Source organism: Castor canadensis, chromosome 9, assembly GCF_047511655.1.
Source record: "Castor canadensis chromosome 9, mCasCan1.hap1v2, whole genome shotgun sequence".
Taxonomy (NCBI): Eukaryota; Metazoa; Chordata; class Mammalia; order Rodentia; family Castoridae; genus Castor; species Castor canadensis.
In genome coordinates this window covers 52,894,503-52,914,741 of record NC_133394.1, presented here as the reverse complement: position 1 = coordinate 52,914,741, position 20,239 = coordinate 52,894,503, and the positions used below count along the sequence as shown (strand labels likewise).

The 20,239-nt window shown below is 34.9% G+C and overlaps 1 long non-coding RNA gene across 1 annotated transcript; it reads left to right on the top strand.

Annotated features, from left to right (window-relative positions):
• Positions 1–4,865: 4,865 nt before the first annotated feature.
• On the top strand, positions 4,866–13,907 carry LOC141410884 (uncharacterized). The gene is made up of 2 exons (XR_012435691.1): positions 4,866–9,726; positions 13,007–13,907. It is a non-coding gene; the product is annotated as an uncharacterized lncRNA (long non-coding RNA).
• Positions 13,908–20,239: the final 6,332 nt, after the last annotated feature.

Here is a 20,239-nt window from a genome sequence, read left to right as displayed (position 1 = left end):
GTTCTATGAGAAGAAAAGAGGAGTATTCAAATATCCAGATTCCATGCCATAGAGCTGGGTTTGTATCATTTTAGCCAGGATAACACAGGTTCATCAGTTGCTCAATATAGTCCTTTGAAAAAAGAAAACAAAATGAAATATCTAACTTGTTTACCATAGAATTTGTTGCAAAATATTCCCTAGAATATGAAATTACTTATTTGCTATAGGTGGTTCTTGGCTAAAGGCAAATTAGGTATCCATGAAAAAACTTTATTTTGTTTTTAAGATAGTTGACTTTAAGCCATTATTATATAAAACAATATTATAGCTGAACCTGTTAGCTCTTGACATGTGATGAATCAATTAATAATAATTGAATTAACATGGATATGAATACGTAGTCATGTATCTTTCTTACCCAGAAGGAATTCTTACACTAAGAAGGAGAGGGATGGTAATAAAGCATATTCCATTCTGTTATTTTATTCCTTAGAAGTTTTAGCCTAATATGTTCTAGTGCTTTTAAAATTTGTTAGATCACAAAGAGTTAACAATTAGTAAGATATTTGGTAATTAATGAAAGATCAATTTATTTACCAATAAGTAATTATTAAATAAATAAAAACATCTGAACAGTTTTCAAAAGGTGAGTAGACTGTTTTGTATTTGTATTGAACATTGATGTTAACTATTACAAAACCTGGAAAGCAGCTCTGTACCTTAGCTTTTTAAAAATTACAAATACCATCTGTCCTAATTTCCTAATTAAATTACTATCTCTTCTCTAATTTCTTTTTAGAAAAAAAGTCAGAACTGAGTGATTCTACAACATTCATTTACAGTTTCCCCATGAATTTCACTGCTGAAGACTGGGCCTTCTATGTTTGCAGCTTTTATCTATTAGGTATTTTGTTAACAGATATATTTTTGGGAGGAGGGCCATTATGTGAATACTTCCAGATTAGGTAATAAGGAATATGGGGATAATTCCTCCTTTCATGGATGGAATAATATTAACGTTGAGATGACTTTGAAATTAGCTAATTGATTATACATTTCTCATGCTGTTCATTGTCAGTTTGTTTCCTGATATAATCAGAATGAATGAAACTTAAAAGCTTTTCAAAATTCCCTGAAGAGAAAAATTTTAGGGAGAAATAGGTCACAAGCATGTCATAATTTTAATGCTGTGTTTTATCTTTGAAGATTGATCAGTTTTTAATAGAATGCAAAGAAACAGGAATATTTTGATAAATTTCTATTTTTACTAATTAGTAACTTAAATTTTGCTTTGAAGTAGTCATTGCATAATTAGAAGTAATAAATAATTTTATTTTGTGGTTAAGGGCCCATATTTAGAAACTTTGGTTTCAGTTTTTTTTTTCTTTGCTATTTGAACAATCTTGGGCTCCAACTGCTAAAGTTGCTGTGAGTATTAAATGAGGTTATGCAAAGTACCTAGAATAGTGCATGGACACAGTAAGCATTCAGTAGTCATGCACTGTTTCTATTATTACAATAATATGTTACATTACATCACATTCTACAGTGAAAGATTGTTTAAAAAGTGTTACTCACATGCACAAACACTGACCATCACTATGCTCAGTGGACTGGCTTCAGGACACTCCTCTTCAGGAGACTGGATTCAGGATACCAAAACTTGAGGATGTTCAAGTTCCTTATATAAAATGGTGCAATACTAGTATGAAACCTATTTACCTTTTTCTGTATGCTTTATACTAAATAATGTCTAGATTACTTATAATACCTAATACAATATAAATGTATAAATATTTATTGTCCTGTGTTATTTAAAGAATAAATAGGAAAAAAGTCTGCACAGGTTTAGTAAAGGTGCAGTTTTTGAAATTTTTATTTTATCATTTTTATAATTACTTACTTGTATATACATTATATAGGCCACCTTCTCCCTTGCCCTCCCACCCCACCACTTCCAGGCAGAACCTGTTCCACCCTCTTGTTCTGATTTTGTTGAAGAAAAAAGCATAAAATAAAAAGAAAGCCATAGCATTTTCACTAGTTTGAGATGAAGATAGCTTATACAGGGAGATTCCTTGTGTTGTTTCCATTCATACATGTATTACAATGCAAATTGGTTCATCTCTATCAGACTTCTTCATTAATTCTTAGTTGTCCCATAGTGGCCTCTGCCAGTTTAAGATTACAATATTTGCTCTTATCCAGTAAGCATATCAGCTACATTCAAGTTTTTTGTTTCCTTCCCTTTCCCTATCCCTCCTGTGCACCATCTCCTCTTAGTGTGTGACCCATGTCTAATAATATTACTGAATTTGTTTAAGGTCTATAATCCACATATGAAGGAGAACATGCAATTTTTAGCTTTCTGAGCCTAACTTCGCTTAAGATGATTTTCTCCAGTTCCATCCATTTTCTTGTGAATGACAAAAGTTCATTCTTCTTTGTGGCTGAATAAAATTCCATTGTGTATAAATAATACATTATCTTAATCCATTCTCAGTAGTGGAGCATCTTGGCTGGTTCCATAGCTTGGCTGTTGTGCCTAGTGCTACAATAAACATGGGTGTGCAAATGCCTTTGTAGTAACCTGAGTCACATTCCTTTGGGTATATTCCTAGGAGTGGGATTGCTGGATCATTTGGCAGATCTTTTTTTAGTTTTTAAAGAAGCCTCCATATTTTCCATTCTGGTTGTACTAGCTTACATTCCTACCAGCAGTGTGCAGGGGTGTCCTTTTTCCCTGTATCCTTGCCAACATTTGTTGTTGGCAGGCACAGTTTTTTTTTCCTGAGTATTTTCAATCTGTTGGTGGGTGAATTCTTGGATACAGAACCATGGATACAGAGAGCTAATTGTACTTTAATTTATATAACTAGTAATAATTTGATCTGCAAAGAGAAGGAAACAAGTATTTGTTGTGCACAGCAATCCTACAGGTAAGTGGAGGTGTTCTGATTTATAGTTGAGAAAAAGTCTCAGAGTGGTTAAAATGCTTACCTTAGGTTATACCATCTGTAAATGATATTACAGGCATCCCTCTCTCTACCTTTTCGATTGCTTATTTATCTGCTCTGCTCAGTTCCTAGAAAGTCCAATGCAGGCATCCTCAAATGATTTCTTAAAGAAGGCTTGTGTGTGTATGTACACATGCATGTGTGCTAAATGCCTTTGAAGAAGTGTCTGTCATTGGAAGAATATTTGTCTCTCTATGAGGGCATATGGCCCTGTTAGGAATATGCCTTTGTTGAACTGGATAGTGGCCCTGTCTGCGGCTGGCGTTCCTTTCCATGTGCTCTCTCTGCATGTGCTTATCTCCATAAAGGAGCTATTGTGAATAGGCTAGTAGTTGTATACATGCATGTATGGTTCTGTGAGAGTATATGTAGGTGTATATGTAGGTGGGTGATTGGTATTGTGGATGTTTCTGAGTATGCACAAGTGTACCCATGTGTGCATGCACGTCTCTGTGTGGACATGTGTGCTTCTGTATATGTGTACTTTTCCCCTTGTCTCTGTCTCTATTAGTGTATATCTAGACAACCTGTCTCTGCATTTCTGTGTGTGCATTGGTGAGGGATGTGAGACAAGGAGAGTGTTACTATACAGAATACTTCTGAGGATTGCAGAAGGCTGGGAATGTTGACAGAAAACATTCTGAGCAGAGATGCTGAAGGAAATAGAAGTCATGTAAGCTTGGAGATCAATCTGGCATGGATATTGATTAGATATCTGACAGATCTGATATCATGATTAGATCTGTCTAATCAAATGTAATTCAATAGCTCTCTTGCTCGTATATTATCAGTGTGGGTGAAACAGAAACAATACAAAAAATACTTAAAGCATAGGGTATAAACTTGGGTAAGTGTACTCTTTTCAAACATGATATCAAAATGGGGCTCTTTAAATACTTAGAAATACTTTAAATACTTAGCTTCTATTTCACACTTTTCCAATATTACTTTATATATTTTTACTTTTTAAAGTTTTTCATCATTTGATTTGGGATCTCACCATGTAGCTTAGGCTATTGCTGTTTAAATTTTAATGAAAATATGAACCCTATCAATATGACACCTGATGAAGCATTTACCTTACTCATAAGGGTGCTGAAATTTGTCTTTCCTGTAATTCTCAAAATTCATTTGTGGGCTGCTTTCTATTTTACCTGTTTATTAATTAATTCTTTTCAGAAATTAACACCTTACACTAAGCATACTATTATACAAAATAGGCTACGAATCTCTGGTTTTCTAATTCACTCAACTGTAGTCCTGAGATCCAGAATCTTGTTTTCTTTTCTTTTAATAGCTCTGTCCTTAGCATCTAAAACTACATATAGATGGTCAGTTAACAGTTCAATGAATAAATTTAATTTTACTTGTAATGATGTTTATGGTTTTAAGTGGACAAAAGTGATTATTAATAATAAATTATATTCTAGACAAAATTTTCATTTTGAAACTGGAAGATTATGTATTTAAAGTATAATTTTTGTTTTCAAAAGACACTGAGATCTTATTACTAGCATTTATAAAAACAGTGTACAATATTTGGGGAATGGGCTATATCAGTGTCAGACCAAAAAAATATTAGGGAGTCTGAATGTTTAAAACCATTTTCTAATGTATTGTTCTCAAATAGTATGTAGATATTTATCTCTTTTTCCTTAGAGTTTTAGGTAATTTGTAAGAAAAAAGTATAAAGCTAGTATATTCAGTAGTATTACTCTAATATTTTGGTTTTGTTTGGCAGATGGGTTCCTTTGAATATAATCTCACAGCTGATCTTCCAAACCACTTGGTGTTTGTACAGAAAGTGTTCATTAAGAAGGCTAAAGAAATAATATAAAAGGTTTCTGGTAAGGGTTTCTGGTAAGATGATCTGGCACCCTATAGCATAGTTGCAGGTTTCTTTTCTTATTGGCTCTGTGATGTTCCATAATTTCTACTAAAACTTGATTGACACAAAAATAGTACAGTTAGATAGAACAATCAATCAATAATGAAAGTAAATTAAAATTCTCTACCAAATTATTTTTCTTATTATTTATATAGATAGAATACCAGTTATTTATTATTTAATTGAGAATGGAAAAGACAGCCAACTTTCAAAATAAGAATCACATAGTTATTATTTAATCACATTGTGTTATGTTTGTTGCATCTCATGATTACTCTTAAAAGACCTGCAGCATGCTTTTGCCTGTAGAGCCATGGGAGAAACTAAGAACTCCACTGGCCTAATTCCATTCATGCTGTAAACAAATTTTAGTAGCAGTATTATTTAGCAACATTATTTTTAAAAATCTCCAAAATGTAGATGTTATTCCATGTAATATTTTCTCTCTAGAATATGATATAATTCATTCTTTTTTTTTCATTTTTCTTTTATTATTCATATGTGCATACAAGGATTGGTTCATTTCTCCCCACTGCCCCCACCCCCTCCCTTACCACCCACTCCGCCCCCTCCCTCTCCCCCCCCAATACCCAGCAGAAACTATTTTGCCCTTATTTCTAATTTTGTTGTAGAGAGAGTATAAGCAATAATAGGAAGGAACAAGAGTTTTTGCTGGTTGAGATAAGGATAGCTATACAGGGCATTGACTCACATTGATTTCCTGTGCGTGGGTGTTACCTTCTAGGTTAATTCTTTTTGATCTAACCTTTTCTCTAGTACCTGTTCCCCTTTTCCTATTGGCCTCAGTAATTCATTCTTTATCCATAAAAATTAGGTATTTATATAAATTATCTTTATATCTTTTTATGTCTTATGAAAGGAGATTATAAACCCATTCAGAAATTATCTATTCAGAAAACATGTGACCCCCCCCAAGTAGATTAGGAGGATGTTTCAAAGGTGCATTGATGTAACAGTTATCAGGTTTGAGAAGTTACACTTTCATTAGCAAGATTATATATTATGCATATATAATACAAACCTTTAAGCAAAGTGTGAAAAAGTGAGGAAATTATGTGCTCTAAGTATAAAGGAGAGAGGATACTTCATAGACAAAATTCTCATTGATGACTTCATGGGTTAGGAATGCTTGAAACTGAGGCTTGAATAGAGAAAATGGAGCTAAAACTGCAGGCAAATTGTTAAAATTGTAGAATAAAATACTGTGAGCTATGAACTAGATCTAAGGAGTCCTTAAGATAGCCCTTCTGTTGTATAGATTAGGACTGAAAACTTACAGAGGCTAGTAAGCATATTTCTGTATTATCTTTAGGCTAAGTTTGAATACAGTGTTTAATCACATGTGAATTTTAATTAACAATTATTTTGGGGACCATTTTTGCAGATGTAGTTCCAGATGATAGCTATGAAGTATGTTCAAGGAGTCCAGGACAAGCAGCAGCTAGTAGGTTTACCTTCAGTATGACTTTTGCTGTGTATGTCAGGTAGATTCCTACCTTGTTGGAACAACAAAGGGATCTTTTAATGAAAATATTTATGATACTCACTAAATTTAAAACTAGTTTGCCATAAAATTGGCATATATGTATATATTTAATATTAACTGACACCTGTTATGTACAAGATACCATGCAAAGTGTGTCGGGACAGAGTAAGGTAAATAAGATAGGCTTTTTATTATTTGTACATTTAAAAAATATGATGGGCAGTTATTGTAAACACAATGCATGCAATTTTTTTATTTTACAAAATCAGAGAACAGGAAGGCAGAACAGGTCCAGTCTGGGGGTTTGGTACCAGTGTGAGAGGAGAGGATGTGGAGAAAGGGTATAGGAGTGCAAATGTGGTGTAAATACTGTGTACACATGTATGTAAATGGAAAAATGAGACCTGTTGAAACTATTCCAGGAATAATGGGGGATAAAGGAGAATGATGGAGGGGGTAAATTGAACTATGATACATTTGATATATTATAAGAACTTTTGTAAATGTCATCGTGTGCCCCCAGCACAACAATAAAAAAAGAAAAGAATGTGATGATGATGTTATGGTACATACAGCAAAGTTACATTGGAATCATGATATGTACAATAATATATTAACATCTCAATTGCTGCTGAGATGTACTACAGGGAGAGAATATTTCCAAATATGGAATGATATTCAGACCAGAAGAAGGTTCCTGAAAGAGCAATAATTTAAATAGAGACTCAAAGGATGAATAAACTGTTCCTTATGCAAAAATTGAGAGGATGGGCCAGAGAACATTCAGACCGAGAGTACGTGAGTCATACTGTTAAAGCACAGAGTTGTTCAGTTTGGCTGGAACAGTCAGATGAAATCATAATTCAAGTGTATAGATTTGATTTGTCTGGACATGAGAGGCATTTGAATGTTTTTGAGCAAGAAAGCAGTGGTGGCACTTTCAAAGGGACCCTGTCAAGGATCAGAGGGCAGTAAAACCTAAGAAACCAGGTAGGAGAATGCCTATGGAAGTACAATAATGTCTTGACTGAAAGGATAGCAGAAAGTTAATTTGGATTATTTCTTGTGTTCTAAAAAACGTGAAAGCTAAAAGCAGATTTTTGTTTAAGGGCTCTAAAAATGTTGAGAGGGGTAGAAGTAGATTGAAATTAGTGGGCTTCCTTTCCCTCTTTACTACTCCCTCTTATCTTTCCCTACCTTAGCCTCAGAGCTTATCCAATACATTCTCTCAGAAAGCACCAAGGCCTGCAGTCCCCATTGACAGAGAACCACAAAAGTGAAGGCATTTCCAGCTGCACTGCTAGAAGGAAAGGGTGGTGACTGATGCAAATATACATTTGGAAGAGAAGTCACTTGCCTTTGCTGGGACTCTGTTTATAAGTGATAGCAATCTAAGTGAACTAGCTTAATCATATGTGGGGAATAATCAAAGGGTATTTGCAGATTACCATTAGGAATGCTATGTCAGGGCAGAGAAAGGAACCAGGTTATTTTAAGGGCCCTCACTAACTACTGGTACTAAATCCCAACGTTCACCAAGATTCTTTCAGCTCTTGTTTTTGTTTTTCTCTGGATGCTTTAGTTACTTAATTTATTCTAGCTAATGAGCTAGAGCAGGTAATCTCATTATAACCATGGGAAGACAGCAGTTTACAGGTAGGAGGCATAACCCGAAGTTCTCAGGATGAAGAAGGATGCTACACAGAGGAAACAAAGTGGAAATCAAGTTCCTAGCCTAGTGTTTGTGACAGATCTCACTACACAATGAGATTATGGATTATTTAAATTCCTAGACTTAGGATTTTCCACATGAATCCTAACATTGGCATAAGGCTTAATGCAGTGGACAATATACTTACAGCACTGACAGGAGAGGAGGACACGGATGACATCGTGGACCTACATTCAGTGAACATAGCTGACCTGTCAGTTGAGGATATAATTGATATAACTCTAAATAGACTCACTGCTGGAATTTTTCAGGACTGGATTTTATCTTGAGACTGGGATATAATTAATTTAATGTTATTTTGAATATTACAGCTGCTGTTTGTGGAGGCAGGAGAGGGAGTAGTGGTTCCTTGTGTAACAACATAAAAAAGAACAATACAAGCTGTTTATTGATAAGTGTGTCAGGTTCAGTAATAATTACCTTCTAAATGCTGATTTTGTCCTTATAAGAACTCTGTAAAAAAAGACATTTTATCATTTAGAAAGAGAGCCACCTGAGGGGTAGATTGCTTGGTTGTTTAGTTAAGCTACAGAGCCAAGATTTTCAGGGATGATTGAATCTTATGTTTTCTTGTTATACTATGTTGTTTTTGTTCTTTAAGTTTAATATCACTATGGACACATGACTTCACTGATTAAGAAGAAATATGGACAATGATATGGAAATTGTATCATTAAAACCTCTTCCAGTCAGTACTAATGTTCCAAACACAAACAATTTCAAGCACTGGTGTGGTCACCTGCATGCTTGTTCATTGCTTATCAATTGGTGTATACTACATGCACCTTGGATGACCCTGCTCTGTAGAAATACTAATTATCATCCTTCTAGAACACATCCATCCTGGTTCTAAAATAGGCAAGAGCTCTCAGGGTTTGTTTTGTCATTTCTCATTGTGTGTCCCTTTCTCATTCGCTTAACATCTTTGCTGAAATTTCCTACATTCATTGCCCTCTTTTCTTTGGTTTGTTTTCCCCTTTAGATGGGCAAGTTTGCTGGCCATTTAATTGGCATGGTTCCTGCTTGTTGCTGTGACTGGATCAGGGATCCTATCCCATCATTTCTTTATTAGGAAAATATCTCTTAACATAGTTCTCATCAAACTCCAGCCAAGTTTATCTTCTCTGGGCTGAGTGGCTATTGGGTTGGATTACTTACCAGTGGGGCTCCCCATCATAAATTAACTGTGAAATTAAGGAATCTATAACACACTGGACAGACACCCAAATGCAGTGAGAATTTGCTTGAGGGGAAGGGTTAGTAACAATGGGGAAATCTGACCCTATTATTTTAATTAGTGTAAAATCTAACACTAAGCAATGTGTTTACTTAGTCAAGCATATTTTCACACATAATAATTCTTGTGAGGTTAGCATAATGTTTATGGTCCTGTATTGATTTTTAAAAATAAGTGTTGTACATGAATGTATTGTTCCTCTTTTTACTTCTCAAATCTAGTGCCTGAGTCAAATAAACAGGAATTTAAAACAGTGAGAGGGGAGAAGCACTGATGTATGTTTTACAGCGGCATTGTTTTCCTCGGCATTTAATCAGGTTATTAATATCGGTGATTTTTTTTCCAACAAGATGATTCTACCAGGTGAGCATCCATTCTGAGTGAATTATTATAAATGAAACATAAAGGACCACAATGAACACCGACCTGTAAAAACTTCAATGCTGGGGAAATGCAAGATGCTGAAGTAGTTAGAGACTTGAAATTTGTGTGTAGAGATATGAAACTGTAGGCAGTTAGAACTTAATTTAATATATATGACTGCCATGGGGTGAGCTATACATTGCTGCAGTCAGTAAACAGGATCACTTTTTTTTACAGGATAGACTTAAATTCTGTGTATCCATATTTTTTCTAGTCACTAATGAATAATGAATTGTTTCCATTACTACCTCAGTCTTCCTCTCTCTCTTGCATTCTTACTCCCCAGAGTGAAAAAAGTGCATGTTTTCAAATTTTAATCATATGTTTTGTGTAATTTGACCAATGCAGTCACATTTTAAAATCATGGTTTGTAAAGTAGTAAATCCAAATTCAGTTTAACATCGGCACTAAATCCTTTCTCTTATGTCTTTCAGGAAGCTTCATATTCTCTTCTCTCCCTCTTCATACCTTCCTGCTCACCCCTCCTTACATCCTCACTCTCCAATCCTGATCTTTAGCTGATTTACTAATACTTACAATCTTTATTTGTTGGGTATATTTTAAATGAAGCATTTGATGACTAGAATTCCTATATAGTCTGAAATAATATCTTTTGATGCTTTTGAATATTTTGTCATTTTCTATACAATAAATGAAAACATACTGCAGCAAAGTCAGTGTCTGGAGTTAAACTGTGCATATCATACCATACATCCAGTCCTTTGGATACCCAATAAGAGTGAACATGAATATTAAAGTGGAAACTAAGGAACATTAGGCATAATATTTTTAATCCTTTCCATGCCTCCTAATCAGGAATTTATATTCTAAAGTTTTATAAACCATCCTATATTATTTTCTAAAGGTATCAAGAGAATGCCCTTTCATTTTTTCATGGTTACTAAGCTGTACTAAGATACAATGAGAGGTGTGTTAATTGCACCAGAGATGATCAATGAATGTGTGCAGATAATGAAGCCATAAGGCATGATGTAAGTGTTAGAAAACAGTAAAATAAATTGATCATGTTGCCTAGGTGGGTCTGGAAAGGTCTTTCTTTTTGGGGGCCAGTACTGTGATTTGAAACTGCATGCTTGCTCAGCATACACGCTACCACTTGAGCCACTCTTCCAACCTTGTGAAGGTCTTAAATTGAGTGGGCAGAAGGGCAAGCATGATGAGAGACATCCCAGGAGATGCACTGCCAATGAGCACCTTATATTTCAAGACCTATGGGTGCTTTATTTCTTGAATTGTCAATGACTAGTCACCTAAATTATTATTTCACTTTTATTTGTATTTTATTTCTGGCAGTATTGAGGATTAAACCTATACCATAGTGCATTATAGGCAAACATAATCCCACTTAAGAGACTCTATCTTTCCTCTGGGCTAACAAATTCTTGATCCTACTGCCTCCATCTCCCAAATACCTGGGCTTACAAGAGGCATTTGTCACCCAACATGCCACCTAAATTATTTTTAATGGCAAAATTACATAATGACATCTCATCTGTTCTGCCATCTATAGCCAAGTCTACTGTATACAATTTTTGATACTGAGGCACTGTCATTAAGTCAACAGGCTTGGTGTTTAACTAGAGGTTAACTGAACATTTGAGCCTGTGGAGAGTAGGTTTGGCAATGAATCTTCCCAGACACCTTGGCACTAGATCACAGATGTCTGAATGAATAAGACAGGAGTTAGCAGCAACAGAAATTCCTGGAGTGGCAAAGGCCAATGACACAGTCTAAGATGATTAATGCTTAAGATCAATAATGTGTTAGCATATTGTTCTTAGGATCTCATTCTGTGGTTTAGTAACAAGGAACAAATTCTGTTAGAATTAACCTACCCCAATTTGCCTCACATCCAGTCCTTAATGGAAGTGATGAACAGTTGGCTAGGATCTTTTGAATAATGACCCCTTCCCTGGTTGGAAGTAGTTTCATTTAAAATTATAGAATCTTAACATGGGAGTACAGGTGCCTTTGACACAATTTGGTCAATCCTTCTGAGAGGAAAGCAACACTTGCTCAAGTCAGTCAGGCCTCAGAACTCCTGATGCTTAACCATTTACTCTTTTCTTACTTTGTTACTTGTTAGCCCGCCCGACTTCATTCTCTCAGAGCCTCTCACAGTTCCATTTCCTTTCCTATCTCCACAAATCAACAGACATGTGTTTTACTAGAGGCTTGTTGAATTGTCCAAGAGGGAGGGACACTTTTATCTCTATGATCCTATAGGCCCATTCTCCTTCTGTTTAGATTAGACCTTAACTACACCTGAACACTTTCCCCAAGTTGATGCAATTAAACCTGACTACTCCTTAATGTGATTAATGTGACATTAAGGAGCTGAGGGGACAGCTCCTGGTAATGAAACTTAATGCTTCATTTTCCCGTCTTTCAAAGGAACAATCTGTTCTACGTAAGTGAGAAATTTAAAACCTTAAGCTTATTTCTTGAATTATCAATGAATAGTCACCAAAATTATTTTTAAAGGCAAATTTTCTGTAATGATATATCACCTATTTTTCAGCCATTTTTATAACCAAGAGTACTAGATAGAATTTTTGGATGCCAAGGCACCATCAGAAAACATCAACATTTCTTTCCAAATTACTTCTCCCATTTTCTTTTCCATTTCTGTTTTTACCAATGTCATACTTGTGGTTGCCCAGTAAAAATGTTGGAGTCCTTTCTCTGCCCCATTCACTGTCTCCCCTCCCCTCACCTATCTGACCAATTCTTATTCACTCCACTCTATATTTGGGGCCAACACTCTACAATCCCTTGCCTGTGTTGTTGCATTAACCTCTTAGCTGGTTTGCTAGATTCTGTGTCCTTCCTCACACAAACTGTTCTGAGCATGAAAACAAAGCAATGCTTTGAAAGTAAGTTATTTCACAGTACTCCTCTGCTCAAAACCATGTAATGCCTTCATTTCTCTCTCAAGAATAAAAAATGAACTTCTCAGAATTTCAGAATTGGAACTAAATAAGATGGTTCTCGTAATGTGCATATATTTTCTAATTTGTACTTTTATTGTTCTTGAATATGAAATCTGTTTCTCATATTCAAGATTTAAGTCTGTGCTACAGAGTTGAGATTGTCAGATAAGTGATAGCTTGTGAAGACATAGCTGTATATTGATTTGCACTTGTATTACTTTGTGGAAATGATTGTCATTTTGTGTTTTCACTTTTTGCCTCTGCAGCTGGACTGTTCTTCAAGTTATTCTTTACTTCTCCAAGATATGACTCTTCACAGAGTTGGATATTGGATTACTACCTCTGCTTACAAAGATACCTCACTGTTTAGAAAAGTAAAAATGAACAACTGCATCAAATATTTCAGTGGCTTAGAAGATGGCTATGAGGATTTTTTTTTTATCCATTTGGAAACCTGCTTACTCTCCAATTTTCCCTTGACATTCAATCAGCCAAATCTAAATTTAAGAACCCTTTCAATTTTTCTTAAGTTTTAGCAAGGGTTTATTTTAGTATAACACAATAAAGTATGGAGAAGGATGGGGCAGGGAAAGAGAAAGAGAGAGACATTTCCTGTTTCCCACAAAGGAAATGAGAGTAAAGACTCCCCTTTCCATTTTTTTCATGCTAAGCCTTATCTTTCTTCCAGGAAAAGGATTTTAATTGGTAAATGATCATGCTGTGCAAGCATGGGAGTTTGTAGAAGTTACTTAGTTTGTAGACGGCAATTCCTAGCCTAAACCATAATCTGGCAAAAACTTTCAGATATAGAGCACATATATGCTATTAGCCTATGGTGGTCTTCCAGAAAAAGAGGGCTGTGTGTGTGTGTGTGTGTGTGTGTGTGTGTGTGTGTGTGTGTGTGTGTGTTGCAGGAGAGACACAGAAAGACATGGAGACAGTGTGTAAAACCACTACTCTAGAAACCAGGAATTCTTGTTTTTAATCTTGACTTTGTTATGGACTTGTATCATCAATAGAATTTCCCAAACTCTGCACTTCAGTTCCTCAACCATAAAAATCAATGGGTAGAATAAAATCAGTGATAGGCAATCTGTGTGCACATCTCGTAGTCAGGCCCATGGTAGGTGTAACCTGTAAATAAAGTGCTCTTACCTGCTGAACAAAGATTTGTCATCTGAATTGTGATTATTAACATAATGCTCTGGAGTCACTACAGCAATTACAGAAGAGTTAAAACAACTTGTCTTCAATAATCTTTAAGGCCTCTGACTTTATCATTCTCTACTTCAAGGCATGATAGTTTTCTGTTTGTTAGTGAGGCTTACTTATTAAAATAAGTATAGCACTGAGAAATTTACTGTTTACTCACTATTTAATAATATTAGTAAGATGTATCACTTACTATTATGTGCAAAGTCATACATTTTTACATATACCATCCCCTCACATACATGTACACAGAATAGTTTTGGTCATCAGAACAACCTTTTAAAGTTAACTAGGATTGCTTGGAAACTGAGGCTCAGAGAAACTCTAACTTTCTCATGATTATAATACCAAATTTGAAATATTTGAATCTGTCATTTTCTATGTTTGACAACTTTATGGCATATCCCATTGGCCAAGCACAAGGGATAAAAAGAACCTATCATCAATTGCTTTTGTGAATGCAATACAATATGACCCCTATAAAGGAGAATTTGTCAACAATGAATACAAAAAAATACGTATTTTCTTTTTGATACAAAGATCCTACTTGTAGGAATTTTTAGCTTTTTGAGTTGAAAGTAGCACATATGCACAAGTTTATATGTAATACCAACATATTGGAATAATTGAAATATTCATCTATAAAAACAGGTTAAATAAACAAAGAAGTAATCAATAGCTTAAAAAAGTGAGGACAATATATGAATTTATAGTGTGAGTCTAAGATATTTTGTTAAGTGAAAAAAAACAAGAAACAAAATGTGTGTAGTATACTACCTTTTGTGCAAGAAGTTGAATCAGGGATGTAGATGAATAAATGCTGTTTATCCACTTCCCTGTATCCATGTGTGGTGAGAACAAGGTACAGAAGTTTTGGAGCAAGACTTAATTGACTGTAGCCTTTCACATAGATTTGATGTGTGAAACATCTTTATATGTATTCAAAAACAAAACCAAGCCCGGTGTAGTAGTTCACACCTGCAATCCCAGATACTTGAGCAAGAGACAGAAGCAGGATGATCCCAAGTTCAAGACCAATCTGTGCAAAAGTTAGAAAGACCCTATCTCAAAACCAAAATACAATTGAAAGGGCTGGGGGTGTGGGTCAAATGGTAGAGCACTTGCATACTATGCTTATAGCCCTCCGTTCAATCCCCAGTACTACAAAAAACAGCAAAACAAAGTATGAAAAAGATCAATCACTAAAGTAGGAATATAAATAAACATTATTTTAGCAGTATATGAAATTAATAACCCACCCACACAGAATTAATTCAACTGACTATTAAGTATACTTTCTAAACTGTATATTTTTGTTGGACCTATAAGGCCACTAAAGATAATTTTACAATTTACTACATTTGTTACTGGTGGTATTGACATTGTAATTCTGAAGCTATTTCGTGTTTGTGTTAGGATGAACCAATGGCTAAATATTTTAATGTTGTTGGAAACATCAGTTGATTTCACTGAGGGAGGAGGAGATATAAAGAAGTATGTACTGGATGTCAGTTGCACATGTTGTATTAACTCATAATACATACATACATGTATATCATGCACACACACATATATAAATATATATAAATGTATAGCTATATTATGGAATATATATATTAAGATATATAAAGAGAACCTAGAAGACATAACCCATTAGTAATTATATCAAGAATCCAGATCTTGATTTCTAAAATTTACTTCCCATTAAAAGAACCATCTCAGGCTTAGGATGTAGCTCAACAGAACAGCACTTGTCTAGCATGTACAAGGTCCTGCAAGCAATATTATGAAAAACAGATCACATTAAGGGAGGTCACATATGAGAGGTTAAGAAGGAAATTAAGATGAATATGGCTGATGTACTCCCTATACAAGAATTAATATAGAATTTTTACACCTGTTGAAATTTACCATTAGAAGGGGACTAAGGTAGAAAGAACAAAAATGTAGATGAACCAATTCAGGTTCATTTCCATGAGATAGACTCATACATGGAAATGTCACAAAGAAAGTTCCTGTATAGCTATCTTAAAAATGTCATTTAAAAAAATTTTTCTAAACTTGGAGAACAGGAGGGCAAAGCAGGTCCCATTTGAGGGTTGACCATTGGCAGGGGGGAGTATGTGGGGAAAGGGAGTAGGAGGGTGAATATGGCTCAAATACTGTGTATACATGTATTAAATGAGAAAATGAGACCTGTTGAAACTATTCCATGAATGGAGGGGGCGAACTCAACTATGATATGGTTCATATATTGTAAGAACTTTTGTAAATGTCACAGTGTGCCCCCAGCACAACAATAATAAAAACATCCATAGTACTACCCCTCCAAAAAGAAGAATCAGAAGAATCTATATAGTAACACAGCTCCCCTGGCAGTTGGTCTGGACTCTTCAAAATAGTCAATGTGTTAGGAAAAAAACAAGAGAGTTGCAGGATCATTTTGGTGTATAGGACCATAAGGATACCAAAGGATGGGGTGAAGCCAACTTGAACACATAGGTCTTGATTAATAATTGTATGGGGTTGGAATGGGGAACTATACTGAACATTTTTTAGATAATCGGGGAATTTTTTAATAGTTATATGTTAAATGATGACATTGAATTCGTGTTGATTTTCTCATGAGCAATAATAGTGTTCATCTTTACAATGTTCTTTTTTTAGGTGATGCCTGCTAAGGAATCTAGAGATGAAATGTCATGATGTCTGGTTTATAATCAAATGATCTGACAAAATAGAAGAGGTGTTTGTGTGTGTGTGTGTGTGTGTGTGTGTGTGTGTCTTTTGACACTGAAGTTAGATGAGTAAACTGAATTTGTGTTGCATTCTTTTGACTTTTCTGTTGGTTTGAAAATTTGCAAAAAACATTTTTTTGAATTCAAACTTGGGTTTGAATTCAAGTCTAATATAGTGAAAGCCCATTTGCTTTCCCTTAAACCTCATGATGTATGTTTTTAGAGGTAATTCTTGTATAATAAAGACTTTTTTCAAATGAATGATTATTGAAGTCAAGCCATTAAATTTAATGGTTAAGACAGAATTTTTTGCCACCTGAGGGAGCATTTCCTGATTTTATATTCATAAGTACTTTAGGAAAGAGTTCTTATAGTTCTTTGGGCCCTGTTAATGGTGTACATACTGCAAATGCTTTTGACACAGTTTTTTTAAATAAATGAATGCTTCTGAAAAACACCCATTTGTCAACTTACATTGGCTAAACACATCAATTTGCCTATTTATTGGTTGATAAACAGGAATCAGATAAAATTTTATTATACCCATATTCACATTTGAGAACTTAAAATTATAAAAACCAGGTATCTTAGATTGTCTTGTGTAGACAGTGTTTATCACTGGAATTTGTGTATGAAAGGAAGTCTTTGCCCTAAAATGTCTTCAGTCTTCTGGCTAGCTATGGTTTCAGAGATACATAGGCCAAAATTAGAAGCTTACAGTTACTTTCCTTAGACTTACCAGATAAAATACAGGATGCCCAGTTAAACTGGAATTCCAGATAATACATTTTAATGTAAGTCTAAATTACTGCTTGGAACATACTTATACTAAAAAATTATTCTCTGAGTATCTGAAATACAAATTTAGGGAAATGGATATGTGCTGGTCAATGGACACAAAGTTTTAGTTTTTTAGGTTGAGTAAGTTATAATGATCTAATGCACAGCATGGGGACTGTAGTTAATATTGTACTGTGTACTTGAAATGTTCTGAGAGCTTCAAAACACAAACACACACTTGTGGTAAATGTAAGGAAATGCTATAGTAGCTTGACTAGTAAACAGTTTATAATGCATATGTATATTGAAATATCCCTGTATACCTTAAAATATAATTTTAATAATTGGCTTTTAAAGAAAGAGTTAGTTATAAGGTTCCAGCTTTACAGCCCTCTCTTCCCTACTATACCTTTCTGCTCAGGGAACAGCCTCTTTAGCAGATTAGATCATTCTGGGCTGGGATATAGGGAAGGGAAGAAGTATGGCCTGAGGTCAGGTATGCTGTTCCACTCACCTGTAGATCTCATTAAGATTAGCAGGAGCAGCCTTGGGAAAAAACGAGGGCCTAATCACACCTTTGAATGAGCACTGAGGCCTTAAATTCAGCCTTCCCTATTGCTAGGAAGGTGATCTGGGCCTAATCACTTACTTCCCCCTGCCTCATTTTATCTGTGATATTTGGCTAATAAAATACTTGCTCGTATGGTTGTTGTGAGATTTAAATAAGTTAATATATGTAATATATAAAGAACAGTGCCAAACATCTGTAAAATGATGACTATATGTGTATTTGTCTATTACTTAAGGTTTTTCCTTGATATTTGTGCTTATACCCCTTAAAGTTCCCTAAATGGTGTGGTTCTCTCTCTTTTATTGGGAAATTTAGCAAATGCCTGTCAATTTTATTGGCTTTTTTTCAAAGAGCCATCTCTTGAAATTTATTTATTAAATGTGAATTTATCTTTGGCAATCTCTTGTTCCTCTACTTTGGTTTGTATTTTGTTCTTATTTTTTAGTATTGCATGCTTAGTATTTACATCATTTCATTTTCATTTATGTTTAGTGTAACACTATTTAAATGTTAAAATATTTTGAGTTTTGCTTTATCCTAACTCCATAGAACTTGTGCTATAATCTCACTATTACTATTTCTAAATTACATTGTTAACTTTTTCCTGTTCATATTTCCATATCAATGTAAATTTGCTAGATTGTATCATTTACCTTAAAAATAACTCCCATATTCACAGAGACATTGCCATTTTTCTTGTCTCACTTATAGCAACATTCCTCAAAAAGAATTGTCCATATTTTGTTTCCAAAATCCTTATCTTCCATTGTCTTTTATTGTAGTCAGCTACTTTCACCATACTCAAACCATCCTTATCAAAATCATCAGTGACTTTCATCTTTCCAACTTGTGAGGTTCTTGTTATTTTACTCCTCTCCTTTTGTGATGAAAAAAAGTTTTCCTCGCTTGATTCCTACTGTTTATCACAGATCTTTCCTTCATTGGCTTCTAAGGTGTCATTTTTCCTAATTGTCCAACTTTTGGCACCTTCTTTACTGACTTCCTTCTTACAGTAAAAGTGACCCAAGGTTTGTTTAGAAATGGCCTTCTAGGTAAATGAAATATTTGTTTTTCAAACTCACTTCATTGATTCTTCTTTCTTAAGTAATATCTGAAGTATATAGCCCATGGCTTTTTCTGGATGTTCATAAAGTATTAATGAATACATTAATGTATATTAATACATTAATGAATGTATTATTAAATACAAAAAACAGCAAAGTGATCTAAAAAACATTACACATTTTTCATGTTTTGCTTTCTTTCTCTCTCTCCCTCTCCCCCCTTTCTCTCTGTCTCTCTCTGTCTCTCTCTCTCTCTCTTTCTCTCTCTCTCTGTTTCTCTCTCTCTCTCTCTTTCTCTCCCACACTAGCACTAATTCTTATCTGCATTTGTGTGTACATGCACAAAAGTCCTGGGGATTGAACACAAAACCTCCCACATGATAGATACGTGCTCTACCACTGAACTACATCCCATCCCAAGTTCTGATTCTTCATTATCCTCATCCTGTAGTTCTGGTTTTCTCATCTCATTAAATTTTACTGCCATTTATTCACTTACTTAGCCCACAAACCTGGGGCTCTTCCTAATTCTTCTCTTTCTCTGTAACCATTTCTCTCTCACCAGTCACCCCATTCCATGTCACGTTTACCATTTGCACCATAGGACAAACCATCATCAACTCTAGCCCAGCCCACTATGATGGCATCCAAGTTAGTCTCTATGCTTCCCCTTCTACTTTTAGCCCCAAGTTTGTTCCGTTTAGATGGGTGTTTGTAAAATTATAAACCTCATCAAATTACCCCTCATCAATAGCTTCCTGTCACATTTAGTATAAACCCTAGTTCCTTCAGGGCACTGTGACCTACCCTCTGTCTTCGACCAGGGTTTTCTCCCTTGCTTGCTATTCCAAGCACACTGGTTCATTCTGGTCCCCACTCAGGAAGATCATACTAGCTACTTCCTATTTGTCTTACTTGTATTCTCTTACTGTAACTGAATACCATAGACTGCAAATTTTATAGAGGTATATTTGCTTTATGATTCAGGAAGCTGGCATCAGTGAGGGCCTTTGTGCTGCACTTATAATATGGCAGAGAGCATCACATGGAGAAACAAAAGCCAGTGTGCTACTTTAAGAGAAAGTGTTTCTTCCTCTTCTTATAAAGCCACTTATGTTAGTGTTGGGATTCCAT